This window comes from Cuculus canorus, chromosome 14 (genome assembly GCF_017976375.1).
Source record: "Cuculus canorus isolate bCucCan1 chromosome 14, bCucCan1.pri, whole genome shotgun sequence".
NCBI classification, from domain to species: domain Eukaryota; kingdom Metazoa; phylum Chordata; class Aves; order Cuculiformes; family Cuculidae; genus Cuculus; species Cuculus canorus.
Window position 1 is genome coordinate 13059936 of NC_071414.1, and position 12231 is coordinate 13072166.

Below are 12231 nucleotides of genomic sequence, written 5' to 3' on the forward strand. Positions count from 1 at the left end.
CTGCCCTGGAAGCAAAGATATTTAATAAGTAGTTAACGATTTGGCTCACAATGTGCCATAAAATTTTACACAGCTGGCTGTACAACAGCCTGCCTCCTTCCTCCAAACTCTGAATTGCAACACTTTCCTATTTCTGACTCAATTATAATATCCTCCACATCAGTAACAGAATGATGGTTAAATAGGATACTTAAAATTATTCACCTCTTACTCCACTCCTATAGGAAACGCCTGTTAACAGAAAACATCATTATTGTCACACTCAGAAGTTGTGCGTAGATGGCTTTTGTCTAAGCTACAAATTACCTTAAGTAAATAAAATGCTCAACTTTAAAATTATTTTCAAAGAGTGAAGTTAAAGCATGGAACAGTGCATAACATCAGCACGAACAAGAGTCCCTGCCATAACTTTCAAAGAGATACCAATTTAGGCAGAGGAGTTTGGAAGTCCCTGTTGCTCTGCAGCCACAGAGCTCAGCTGCTGAAGTCAGATAGAAAGAAGAGGAACAAAGAGGACAGGATAAAAGAAGGATATCTAACAGATTTGGTTTTCAGACAATTCAACCAATACATCAAATCTTTTATTCACACCTTCAAAAATCATCATCCGTTGACAATTAATTACTGCACGCCTGACTGTTCCCAGCATTTTCATTGACACCAGTGGCAGTAGGATTGGTCTCTTCCCTATTAGCTAATTCAAACTTTTAACTTGCTCTTGAATATCTCATTCAGATCTAATATCTCCCTTTAAGCACCCATTTCTGGCAGAGTGTGAAATAATCAACCTATCATCAAAGCTCTGCAGTTTCATCATTATCCCCCCCCAAATTAATCATGTTTCAGAACATGCAAGGCAAGCCTTTTGTAACACACACTGTTAAGCAGGAATAGATAGAAGCGTATTTCCCAGCACCTATACTGCAACAGTAACGTAGCTAATAATTTTCTACAAAACTTGAGGGCAAGCTCTGTGAACAAAACTGCAAAATAATTCAGTTATTCAAGACCAACGTGTAAGCAGAAAGCCCAGTTATACTTTGTAGGAGCTATGATTCTTCTTTGGTCTTACTGAAACAAAAAGTAGTCAGGTTAAATATGGTATAATTCTTGCTCTACAGTTTATTTTGCATTCACTTTGAGAAATTATGTACATGAAAAGATTTGAAAGTCAGAATCTCTATAACAGCTAAAATGTTTTACCTGAGTGTGACAATGTCAACAGTGAGTTTTATCCTCCTTCGGACATAGCATAAGGCAGAAAATCCATTTACATCCCATTTATCCATAAAATAAGTTGCAAGAGGAACAAGGCTCCCCAAGTTGACACACCGAAGTGTTTATGCTTTCTGCATAAACAATTTCATAATTCAAATATATATATATATATATAAAAGCAGGGAGATATACAGGTTATTTGAATTCACAGAAAGGTTCTCACACTCCACACCATGGTTGTGCAATTTGTACATACACACAGACAACTCTCAGTGTAGCCTAAGCTTCCACTCCACAACTCTGCTCTTCAGATCTCACACTTGCAACAGTCAAAAGTCAGAATAAAAGCTGGAGTTTGTTGCAACACACAGTTTTGAAAGACTTCAAAAAGTTACCGGAGCAAGACAAGCTGCACAAGATTCTTCTATAAGAAGTCAGGCTCGCAGCAGTCCAATAGCTCAAACTAGCTCTCATTTAATTAGCTATTTGCCACGTACAGGAGAAGCTGAAGGAAGTGCCCAGTGCTGCATCCTCATTTGTGCTTTGCTGTGATCCACACAGCAGCTATTCGGTCCTATGTGAAAGAGAGCTCATTATCCAGCAGAGATGAGCTCTCCTCAGAAGGTAGGTGTTTCTCCTGCTGTTAATAGCATCAGCTCAGTCTGATCACCCCCACTGCCTGCTCCAAGTAGACCACAGCTGATAGGTGAAGGTGATACAGGCAGTTTGTGCACTGGGAAAGACATGAGAGACCTGGGCTGGAAGCAAGGATGGAGACTGGTCTCTAGCTGGAATAGGAACAGAGCCTTCATAACAAGTTTGTAGGGCAAGTGATAATTTGAAAGTAAACTCAGGACTGGCTCTGGTCTGAATTTGTTTTCACATGTCAGCACGGAAGATGGGAGAGCCTTCCCTGGTGGGCTTCCTAGCTCAGAGGCACCTCCAGACAATGCTCTTTTTGCTTTCGAAGTAGCTCATTCCACGTTTGCCAGCTGGGCACATTTCCCTGACTAAAATGGGTTAAGACCCTCTCTGTCATCCTCTACAGACTCTCAATTCATGCTTTAAAAATAACATTTCCATTTATTTAGAGGAGTATTTATAAAGCAGAGTTGGGTCATGCCCTTTGATCAGGCAGGAGAGCACCTGGACTAGCCTCACTCAACTTAAACGGACTGGTGCTACCAGGGCGAATACCTTAACCTGCTTTACCTACTAAAAGCCTCAGCAAATGGCACCTCATGGATTTAAGTGGTGTTAAGAGCACTAACTCTCTGCTCTGACACAGCCTTGATGCCAACCACATCACCCGTTGTGCCAATGGCAGTCAGGGAACAAGTTGAGTTTTCAAGGCACTGCCTAACTCATCCCAACAACAGAAACTGCCCATTGTTTTTTTTCCCTTTCATGCTCTTCATCTTACTTTTATCTGGCAGCATTTTAACAGCTGTTTTCTTATCAAATTAAACTGACATCTGGCAAAAAAAAACCCAAACCACCAAATGTATGATTCTCCTGGATTTCTGCACAGTACACTTCAGGGGAGCAAATCTCTACAGAAACACACCGTCTACTTGCCTGAGCACAGATTTTACTCTTTAACCAAATATCTTTCCAATCCTCAAAAAATATGAAATTAAAAAAAAAAAAAAAAAAACAAAAAAACCCAGTGACAATCTTCTGCTCAAATTTCCCCCCCCAAAAAAACCAGCAAGGCAATCCTCCAGCTAGTGGCACAACTGGCACAGTGCTGAGGGAGTCAGTGAAGCTATGATTTACAACAGTTAAAGATCTGGCCTGGAGTTGAACCGTGGATTATTTGCTGCTCAAATTGCAACTAAATCAAGGGGTTTGGTTTTGTTTTCTTTGTTTTGTTTGTCTCTGGATGTGCTGCAAAGCTTCAGTCACTAAAAGCCAACTCCAGCATTTCTTCCTGAATATTTAGGAGGTGTCTGGATCTGCAAAATTCGTCAGGCATGCTGCTTATTGGATTTGGACACATCTATCCTAGCACAGCCACCTGCTCTGCCATCTGAAATAGTCCATTAACCTACAGATTGAGGCAGCTAGTTTTGATGAAGAGGTGAAAAATCACAGCTTAGCTCTGAGCTTTAAAACAAGAAGGGAGGAGGGGAAAAAAAAAAAAAAGATAAAAAAAAAAAAAACAAGCAGGGAGGGAGGCTTTGGGACTCCTTTCCCTACGGTGAGCTGGAGCAATGCTGCTCTGACTGCTGGCATGTCTAGGTGCCTTGTGTGATAAGGTCTGTTCTCCCTCTGCTGAGCAATCCAAGCACTACAGAGAATAACTGAGCAGCCTTGCAGCAAGAGGTCCTTCAGTCATGTCAGTATTGCGAGGGAACAAACTTTCTTTCTCAGGCTAACACGAAGGAAAAGGGAAAACAGCCTCAGAGATCTGCTCAGCCCTGCGCTCCCAGAGATCATCTGCAGAGATGTGCACCAAGCCAGGCTGTAGCTGCCAACTACCATAACTCAACAGGTCTGCAGAGCAATAACCGGGCTAGAGCAAGCTACGGTGCAAGTACCTGCTCATGTGTGGAAACCAGTCCATCAGTGGATCGCCAATGACAGCTGAAGACCAAGCGAACCTCCAGAGAAGACAGGAAAGATTTTAGCTAAATGGTTAGTCCTGGCTGCCACATTTCCAAAGAAAAACCAAGTCTCTCTTACTGTCATGAGTCTGACATACAAGGAACAGCTAGAAACTCTACACCAACATTTCAGCTGCTGAGGTAATCCCAGGACATCCTGGGTGATCCCAGCAGTGGGCAACATCACCCTGGACATGGTCTCAGCATTGCTTCTCTTTATTCATGATAGTTCTCTAACATCGAACCTGACAAACCCTACCATTCCCTTCTGATGAACTAGACCAATACTGGGAATATCACAAACCAACACTAGCAGCTTATCGCTTTACAATGCATTAGATTCAGGGAGCTTTCTGTGCAGCACTAGATTCTTAAAACTATTACATTAAAAAAAATAAAAATAATAAACCCCAAAGCCCATACCCAACTCTCTGGCTAAAATGCGTGGCAATGCCAAGATACTACAAAGTTTTTACCTCTGCGAGGAACCAGTATTCTCCCTTGCTAAGCCAAGGGTCACATAATTGCCCTCGTACTCCATCTTCAGTGAAAAGGAAGATCTTCCATTTTTCAAAAAATAATTAAAAAACAAAACCAGGAAGAACTCTATCACATATCCATGTTCACTAGCTGTGCTCAAATGCAACTGAACAGCAGCTAAAAATACATCAGAAATCAGGGGAGAGAAGAGAGACCAGAAAAAACTTGACACCAGAATAGCAAGTGTGACCCAGTCCTGGTAACGTCAATGGGATCCTGTTGAATGAGTCAGACACAAGCCTTGTCCAGGTGAGCTGTTACTGAGTGCAGCTATTCGAGGTAGAAGGAATGAAAGCACAGAATTCACAGGGAAAACATACGGATACAAGAGTCATACCTACACCAGCTCTTGACTGGTGGGCTGGGAAAAGCATTCTTTTGTTTCTTTTCAATATTTAGCCCCAAACTGAACAAATACCAGCTTTTCCATAGGATCTATCTTAAACCTGGGAGGTGGGGTGTATAAAGTAGTTAAGATCTAAAATTTTCCAATGTTATTTGAAAAGACATTGCAAAGTTATTTAGCAGAGGCAGTCTTTTACCTGTTGCTCCCAAAATAAAAGTTAATACTATGTTTTCAAACTACTCCAGGCATATTCACCAAAAATCTTGTATTAAAATCAATGAGACACAAGCTGTTGGCTGCATGTCATGCTGGAAAGCCACAGATGAAATGCAACATGTTCCCATGCTTTCACTCCAGATGCAAAAATTCAAACATTCTCAGTTACCTCATAAATCAAAGTTTGTTATTAAGCTACATCTGAAGTGTCATCTCGCTCAAACTTCTGGAAAAGCACCGAGGGAGCTTTTTTGACAATCACTCAGGAAACATTTCCTGGATGAAGAACCATGGGCTGGCACAAATCCTGCCCTGTTAGGGTCCTGGGAGCAGAAAGTATCAGAAACAAATAGACTCTAAGGGTGATAGTGTGTGTGTGTGTGCTTTCAGGCTGAGACACTTTCCACATCAAGTACACCTGAGGGACTCAGTGTAAACTGATAACAGAGCCCAGGATTCTCACAAATAATATAAAAGCAGGAGTAGACAACAGGGGAAGTTAATTTTTCACCAAGAGAACTGCAGTGTTAAAAGATTGCCCTGGAGGTTTAAATCAATGCAAAGGAATCTTTTATACCTTTCCCCAGTATTCCCAAAAAAAAGTCAATAAGATGCCAGCACTTCCTTAGCACAGGGTGACCATTTCCCAGCAAGCATGACTCCAAGTCTTTATCAAAAGAACTAAAGAACTACAGAAATGCATTATGATTTCAAAGAAAAATAACAAGCGAGGAAACAGAAGCAGCAGGATAACCTTAGAAGGCATGGTAGGTTTCCAGAAAAAAAAACTTCTTACTTCTTTTATTCTTGAGGATTTATTAGAAGCAAACAAAGACTAGGCTAACCAGACATTGCTTGTGCACAAAAATACCTGCAGCTACCCTGGCCCTTAAGAACAGCAAGACATGCGAAAAATACACATCACCATCAGACACCAACAGCATTTCCAAATCCAGAACCTCCTCCCCCTTGAGGGAAACACACCTACTTGTCCATCTGCTTCATCACGGATGATATCAAGCTCCTTAAGCATTCAAGCAACTTCTGTTGCACCCACCTAATAACCCATCGCCCAGGGGATCCGTGCATGCATGTTGTGTCCACACACCTCACCTTAAGTAAAGAGCAACCGGCGCATTATGTAACACACTTCTATATAATTATAAACACCTGACCAAATGGCCCTGCCCATCTGAAGATTTGCATACAAAGTCTCTCTCAGCTAAATCAAATGTAGGCAAGGAGTTTTCTCAAGTCATCAGTCAATTTGCAACCCCACCTTCAGCTGGAGCCTGGATAATAGCTTTTTTTTTAAAAAAAAAAATGCTCAGAGAAACAAAGTATCTCCATAATTTCCTCTTTGTAAGTCAGTTTGAATGCACAAAACAAAAGAGCTGTCACTTCTTAAGTTTTAAAAGCTTGAAGCAAAATTAGCTATTCTAAGTTACCTGCAAAAGCAAAGAGATGCAAGCGAAAAACATTAGGGACATAACATCCATGATTTGTTCCAAATATTAGAAGTTTCCAGAAGCCACAATAAGGATAAGAGTCAACATCCTCAGTGCACTCCAACACAAGAATTTCAAGGGGCAAAGACAACAGTATTTTTACAGCGGCAACCAGGATACTGCAACAGCTGTACCTATGCTAATCACAGCGTTTAGAAGCAAAGTTCACACACTGTACTACTGAGAAGTGATACCCTCAAAAGTGCTTTTACTATAACGAATCTTGCCTGGCTTGCTTCAAAAGGATGACTCTTATTTTTCTATTTATTTTTCAGTATTTTTTTCCTCAAACTGGTGTTCAAGATGGAGCGCTTCCTCAGGAAATAAAAAAAAAAATAGTTTGAAATACAAGAGTGGATTCTCAGATACGTGTCAACATGAAAAGTCAATGGAATTATGTTAATTTATGTCAAATGAAACATAATCAAGATTTCTCTCCTTTGAGATGAAGCTGGGACAACTCCGGTCATTTATAGCAGGTGCTACACCTCATAGTAGAGGGCACAAGAGCTCATTCGCGTGTCTGTGTAATGTCACAGAGCAAACCTACCTGGTAACAGGAGGAGGACTCACAGTTCATCTCGCTGATGCAGGGACGTCACCAGCTGACCTATTCTGCCCTGCACACAACTGACAGTTGTTCATTTTTCTTTTCAATGAGACAGTATGCAAGTGTTGATTTAACGATTCATTTATCAACCCCTCTGAATATTAAGCAATTCATTTTGACTTAATTTGGACGATTCAATTTTACCCATCCTTTCTCCCCTTGAAAAATGTGAATTGCTGGCTAGGGAGAAGCTGTTGTAAAAGTTGACTTAACAGGAAGCACTTGGATCCAAGGGCTTTATGCCCTTGCATAGCATGATATGTATTGATACTTGACTTTTTATTCTTTTTTCTTTTATATATTATTCCTGACACTCGCAAATGCTAAAGCAAAGGCACTTCCACCAACATTCTTAACGCCACAGACCAACACGCATCTTCCGCGGTATTATCTACTCCCTAAGACGACCACCAGAAAATTAAAGGCATTGTCAATAGAACCAACACGCCTGTGAAATTCCGTAATAGTTAGAGAAAGCAGCTTCTCATCGAAAATCCATTGCTTGTCTTCGAAAGTTTTTGTTACTGGATACATTGTAGCAACAGGGGGAAAAATAACAATCAATACAAGAAACACTTAAGCTCCAGCCTTTCCTGTAATCAGTACCGCACCGCTCCAAGTTTGCATCTCGAAAAGCTTCAGCCCCGCTCCGGGCTCCGCAACGACCCGCGGGAGCCACCGGGGCACCTGTTGGTCGCCCCCCCGGCCACCTCCTCCCCGCCCCGATACCCACCTGGTAACCCAACCGCATCCCTCACCCAGACGGGCGCTCCTACAGCTTTTTTTGCCTTTTTTTTCCCCTCGATTCAGCTAGGTTCCTGCCCGTTTTCACCTGCTGCGCCCGAGGTGGGGCTGAATTCCCCTCCGCGCAGCACCTGTACGGTTTTAACCCGCACCCGCGGAGCCCGAGTCCCGGCTGGGCGCTTCGCAAAGTCCCCGCGATGGCGGGAGCCTCGCCACCCCAAAGAAAAAGCACACCCCACCCCCGCGCAAAGCTCGGCCGAGCCTTTCGGAGAACCTGGCAGCATCCCCCAGCTTCAAAGAGCCATTTCTCCCTCCCCGGAACGCAAAGAGCCACCGCGCTGCGAGGAAGGGATGCGCGGGGGTATCGCGACCCGTGGCCGGGGTACCCGAAACGCAGCCAAAGGCAGCTCTGGCCGCAGCCCGAAACTCCGGCAAGTCCGAGAGCGGGGCTGCGGAAGCGGCGGGGCTGGGACCACCCGAGCGTCCCCACCCGAGCACCCTCGAGGCTCTGGGACTACATCCTCACCCAGGCATCTCCGAGGCGCTGGGACCACCCGAGCATCCCCACCCGGGCATCCCCGAGGCGCTGGGACTCCCCGAGCATCCTCATCCGAGCATCCCCAAGGCGCTGAGACCACCCGAGCAGCCCACCCGAGCACCTCCGAGGCGCTGAGACCACCCGAGCATCCCCACCCGGGCATCCCCGAAGCGCTGGGACCCCCCGAGCATCCTCACCCGGGCATCCCCAAGGCGCTGAGACCACCCGAGCACATCCGAGACGCTGGGACCACACGAGCATCCCCACCCAGGCATCCTCAAGGCGCTGGGACCACCAGAACATCCTCACCCGGACTCCCCCAAGGCACTGGGACCCCCTGAGCACCTTCACCCGAGCACCCTCGAGGCGCTGGGACCCCCTGAGCATCCCCACCCGGACTCCCCCCAAGCGCTGGGACCGCCCGAGCATCCCCACCCGGGGTCCCCCAAGGCGTTGGGACCCCCCGAGTACCCCCACCCGGGGTCCCCGGCGGGGCTGCGCTCTGGGCGCGGCACTGACCTGGCGTCGGGGGGTGCTCGGGGGGGCTCGGCCCCTCAGGAGATCATGCCGCCCGGGGCCGCCGCGGCCGGGGGCGGGAGCGCGGGGCCGGAGCGGCTCCTCCGGCAGCGGGGGCGCGGCGCTGCCTCACGCCGCGGCGCAGAGCCGCGCCGCCCCCGACACGCGGCGGCCCCGGCGGGGGGGGGAGAATGGGGCGGGGGGGCGGGACCGGACCCGGCTGCGCCCGCCCCGCCGGCACCGGCAGCGGCTGCACGCGCGGCAGCGCCTCGGCGCTCCCCGAATGCCGGTTTTCCCTTTCCTCTCCCCACCTTTTAATTCTTTCTTCTTTCACCTCACTTTTCTCCTTTCCCCCCATCTCTCTTTACGCCCCTTTTCTCCTTCCCTCCTTCCCCCCCTTTACGCCTTTTTTCCACTTTTCTCCTTCTCCCCCGTTTTCACCCCACTCTTTTCCTGTTTCCTTCTTTCTCCTTTTTTCTCCCTCCTGTTTTCCCACCCCTCTTTTTCTTGCCCTCTTTTCCTCCTCCTTTTGTATGTCGTTTCCCTTATTTCCCTCTACATTTCTTCTCCTTTCTTTATTTCTTTTCATTTTTCCTCTCCTCCTCTTTTTCCCCATCCCTCTCCCTACCAAATCCTTTTAGCCAAGGAGACTGGCCAGCAGCCGAGCAACCTCTGTCTCCAAGAAGATGGTCAGTGTCTGGGTGAAGCGGACACAGACTGCAGCGGCCACGATTGCAGAACACCCCCCCAACAAACACACATTCTGACCCTGCTCTCCAGGACCTGACTGGCCCCAACCCAGGCACGTCTCGCACAGAAGGACATTTCCAGGGCCATCCTTCCCTGCCACCCTTGGAAGAGTTATGATAAGCCAGTGCAGTTTTTTGCAAAGGTTCCATTAAAAATCAAGGAAGCAAGGTTTATTATTTAATCCCAAGCGGTCCACCCTGCTTCTGGCTGTACTGAAACACCCTCAGCATCCCAGCCCTTAGGACTAGCTGGTCCCTGCATGTTCAGCCTGCAAAGCATCGCCAAGATAGTAGGCACTCAGCTACCCAGCGTGTGGTGCAAAGGCTTTGCCAGCAATCGGACTCATTTGACCGTTGAGCTTCATATGTTGGAGATTAAATTGGTGGAAACATTTTTTTCTACCTTAACTTGGCTATTTTGCAACTATATGTAAACGCCTTCATTTTACCGGATGGCAATGAATACTTTCCTTTCACATTTTATTCTGGATCAAGATAGAAAGTTGAAAGAGTTCTCAATAAACTCAGTAGCTACTGACTGCTGTTTACCAAGACAGGTTATTTCCATATCCATCGAAAACTTGTCTATCATGTGCCTGCTTGCTGCTCTCCCCTCCTCTCTGTGAGCCCGGACCCCTCGCTTCCCTTTAAATTCCAATAAAGTGCCAGGTTTTGGTTCATTGAAGGTCTGTAAATTCAGTACCCAACTAACTGGCTTTAAGCAGGGGGTACAGTTAAAAACCAAAACCTACACTGTAGACATTATCCTGTTTTGGATCTCCTTCCCTCTCTCCAGGATAAGAACTTGTTTATTTTTTTCTTTTCTGAGGAAGAGAAATGATTATTGATGAATCCTGGAACAGCTTAAAAGTATGGGTACATAAATCAGAGGGTTTGCCATAGTCAATTTGAGTTACTACTACCTGACTATAAAGCTAATCATAGACAGAACAGAAATCTGATTCTTACAGTTTATCAAGAGTTGGTTTGGGGTCTTTTACTTTGTGAGTAGCACTGAGTTGCTACTCTTCCACTGAACCTCACTAGGACCCAAACAGCACCAGATAAATTAAATGCAGTATTAAAACCCCTGATGGACTAGCAAGAAGTTTCTTTTTGCATTTCGATATCACAGTTTGAAAGTCTAGTGAAGTTGTTTTCTTGCCCATCTTGTCATTGCAAATGACAATGCTTTTGAATAGGGCATGGATAGTGTGTGAAGGTTGTGCCCTATACACTTGCCTCCGTGCATGAACTCCTTCTATTTGTTATAGGTTATAGAGATAATTTCTGTGTTCAACTCATCTCCAGCTACAAAAAGTGACAGTACTGAAGAAATTTGGCAGACGAAAAGAAAATAAAAGCGCATCAGCAAAACATATCAAGCACTATAAATGTCATTAAGTCAGGTCAGCAACAAATTTGACCTATGGCTCTTCATTTTCTTTTTTTGTTATTCTTTTTATTTTTAATTCTTCCCTCCTGCAAATTTATAACAGTTGTTGTCCTTCCTTCGCACTGATTTGCACTGTGCACTGGATCCAGCTGGCCAGTAATGACAGGGAATGTTAATTCCATTTAGTCACCAGAAAAAAAAAGCAATAAAAGCAAGTATGTTTCCCTAAGGCCCCAGCCCAGAACGATGAAAAATCCAGAGCAACATATTTTGCTAAAATCGGTCTTAAGTGTCGTCTCTTTTCCCACAGAAGAATAAAAGTAGGAAAAGATTATACCAGGCAAACTTAAACACAAATGGTGGACACTTCCCAGCTCTTGTACTTGCATCTCAAATATATCCCCAATTTGGGGAAGGAGTGACAGTTACCACCCCAGGACTAGGCAAGCCCTAATCACATTTCAGATGTGCCATGACCACACAAATGCTGTATGGCCATAGCTAACATTATTTCAAGTTATGGGGTCAGTGACAGCAGCAGCTGCTCCTCCTGACCTCAAGGGAATTACAGTTCTGGTTAACACAAACTTGTCCTCCCGTTCCTCACTGGGACTTAACTGAGATGCGAGTTGCTCTTCAGGCTGCTGCAGTGGGTTCCCAGTGCTGCCTTGACCAGAGGCAGGAGTGTGCTGAGAGGGCAGAGGGAAAGGCAAGGCAGGCAAAGACAAAGCAACTTTTCCTGTTAAAGATCACTCTACTTATTTTCCCTGCCTTTAGAAACAAACAGCTGCTGCTCAGGTTTGCCAGCACCCAGCACTCAAAAACTGTGAGTGAGACACTCAGAAACAGGAGGATTGTCTGTAAAACAGTCTGGTGCCGGAAAAAAAAACCCAACCTCTATTTATTTGGCTTGTGATTACTGAGTCTGCAGGGATCCTTTTTTTTTTTTCCCAAGCTTATGCCTCGGTATGTGAGGAGCAGAGATCCACTATTTTTTTTTTTTAAATGAATGCTGGGATTCTAACATAATCAACTAATTCCAGGAGCTGAGGCTTCAAGATAAAAAAAGAAGTGTCACAAAGCTCACAATGCAATCTCATTGCATTGGCATTGGCAGTGGTTCACTTGGCTCTGCAAATAATAAAGTAGGAGACTGAAATGACAAACAGGAGATCCAAACCAAAGCACCACCAGGGAATGCAAAGCAGATGGCCGGCTAAAGAAGACCAGCCCAAAGAATC

The 12231-nt window shown here is 45.3% G+C and overlaps 1 protein-coding gene across 4 annotated transcripts in view; it reads right to left on the bottom strand.

Moving 5' to 3' along the window:
• The window catches only part of SGCD (sarcoglycan delta), a 378321-nt gene that overhangs the window by 317850 nt on the left and 48240 nt on the right, over window positions 1-12231 (bottom strand). For 2 of the 4 annotated variants that reach the window (XM_054079593.1, XM_054079587.1), the window contains exon 1: window positions 8849-8983. The exons of the other annotated variants lie outside the window; for them this stretch is intronic. The gene's annotated coding sequence lies outside the window, so the exon portion shown is untranslated. Of the gene's footprint in view, window positions 1-8848; window positions 8984-12231 lie in introns of those variants that run through there. 4 annotated transcript variants of the gene reach the window in all.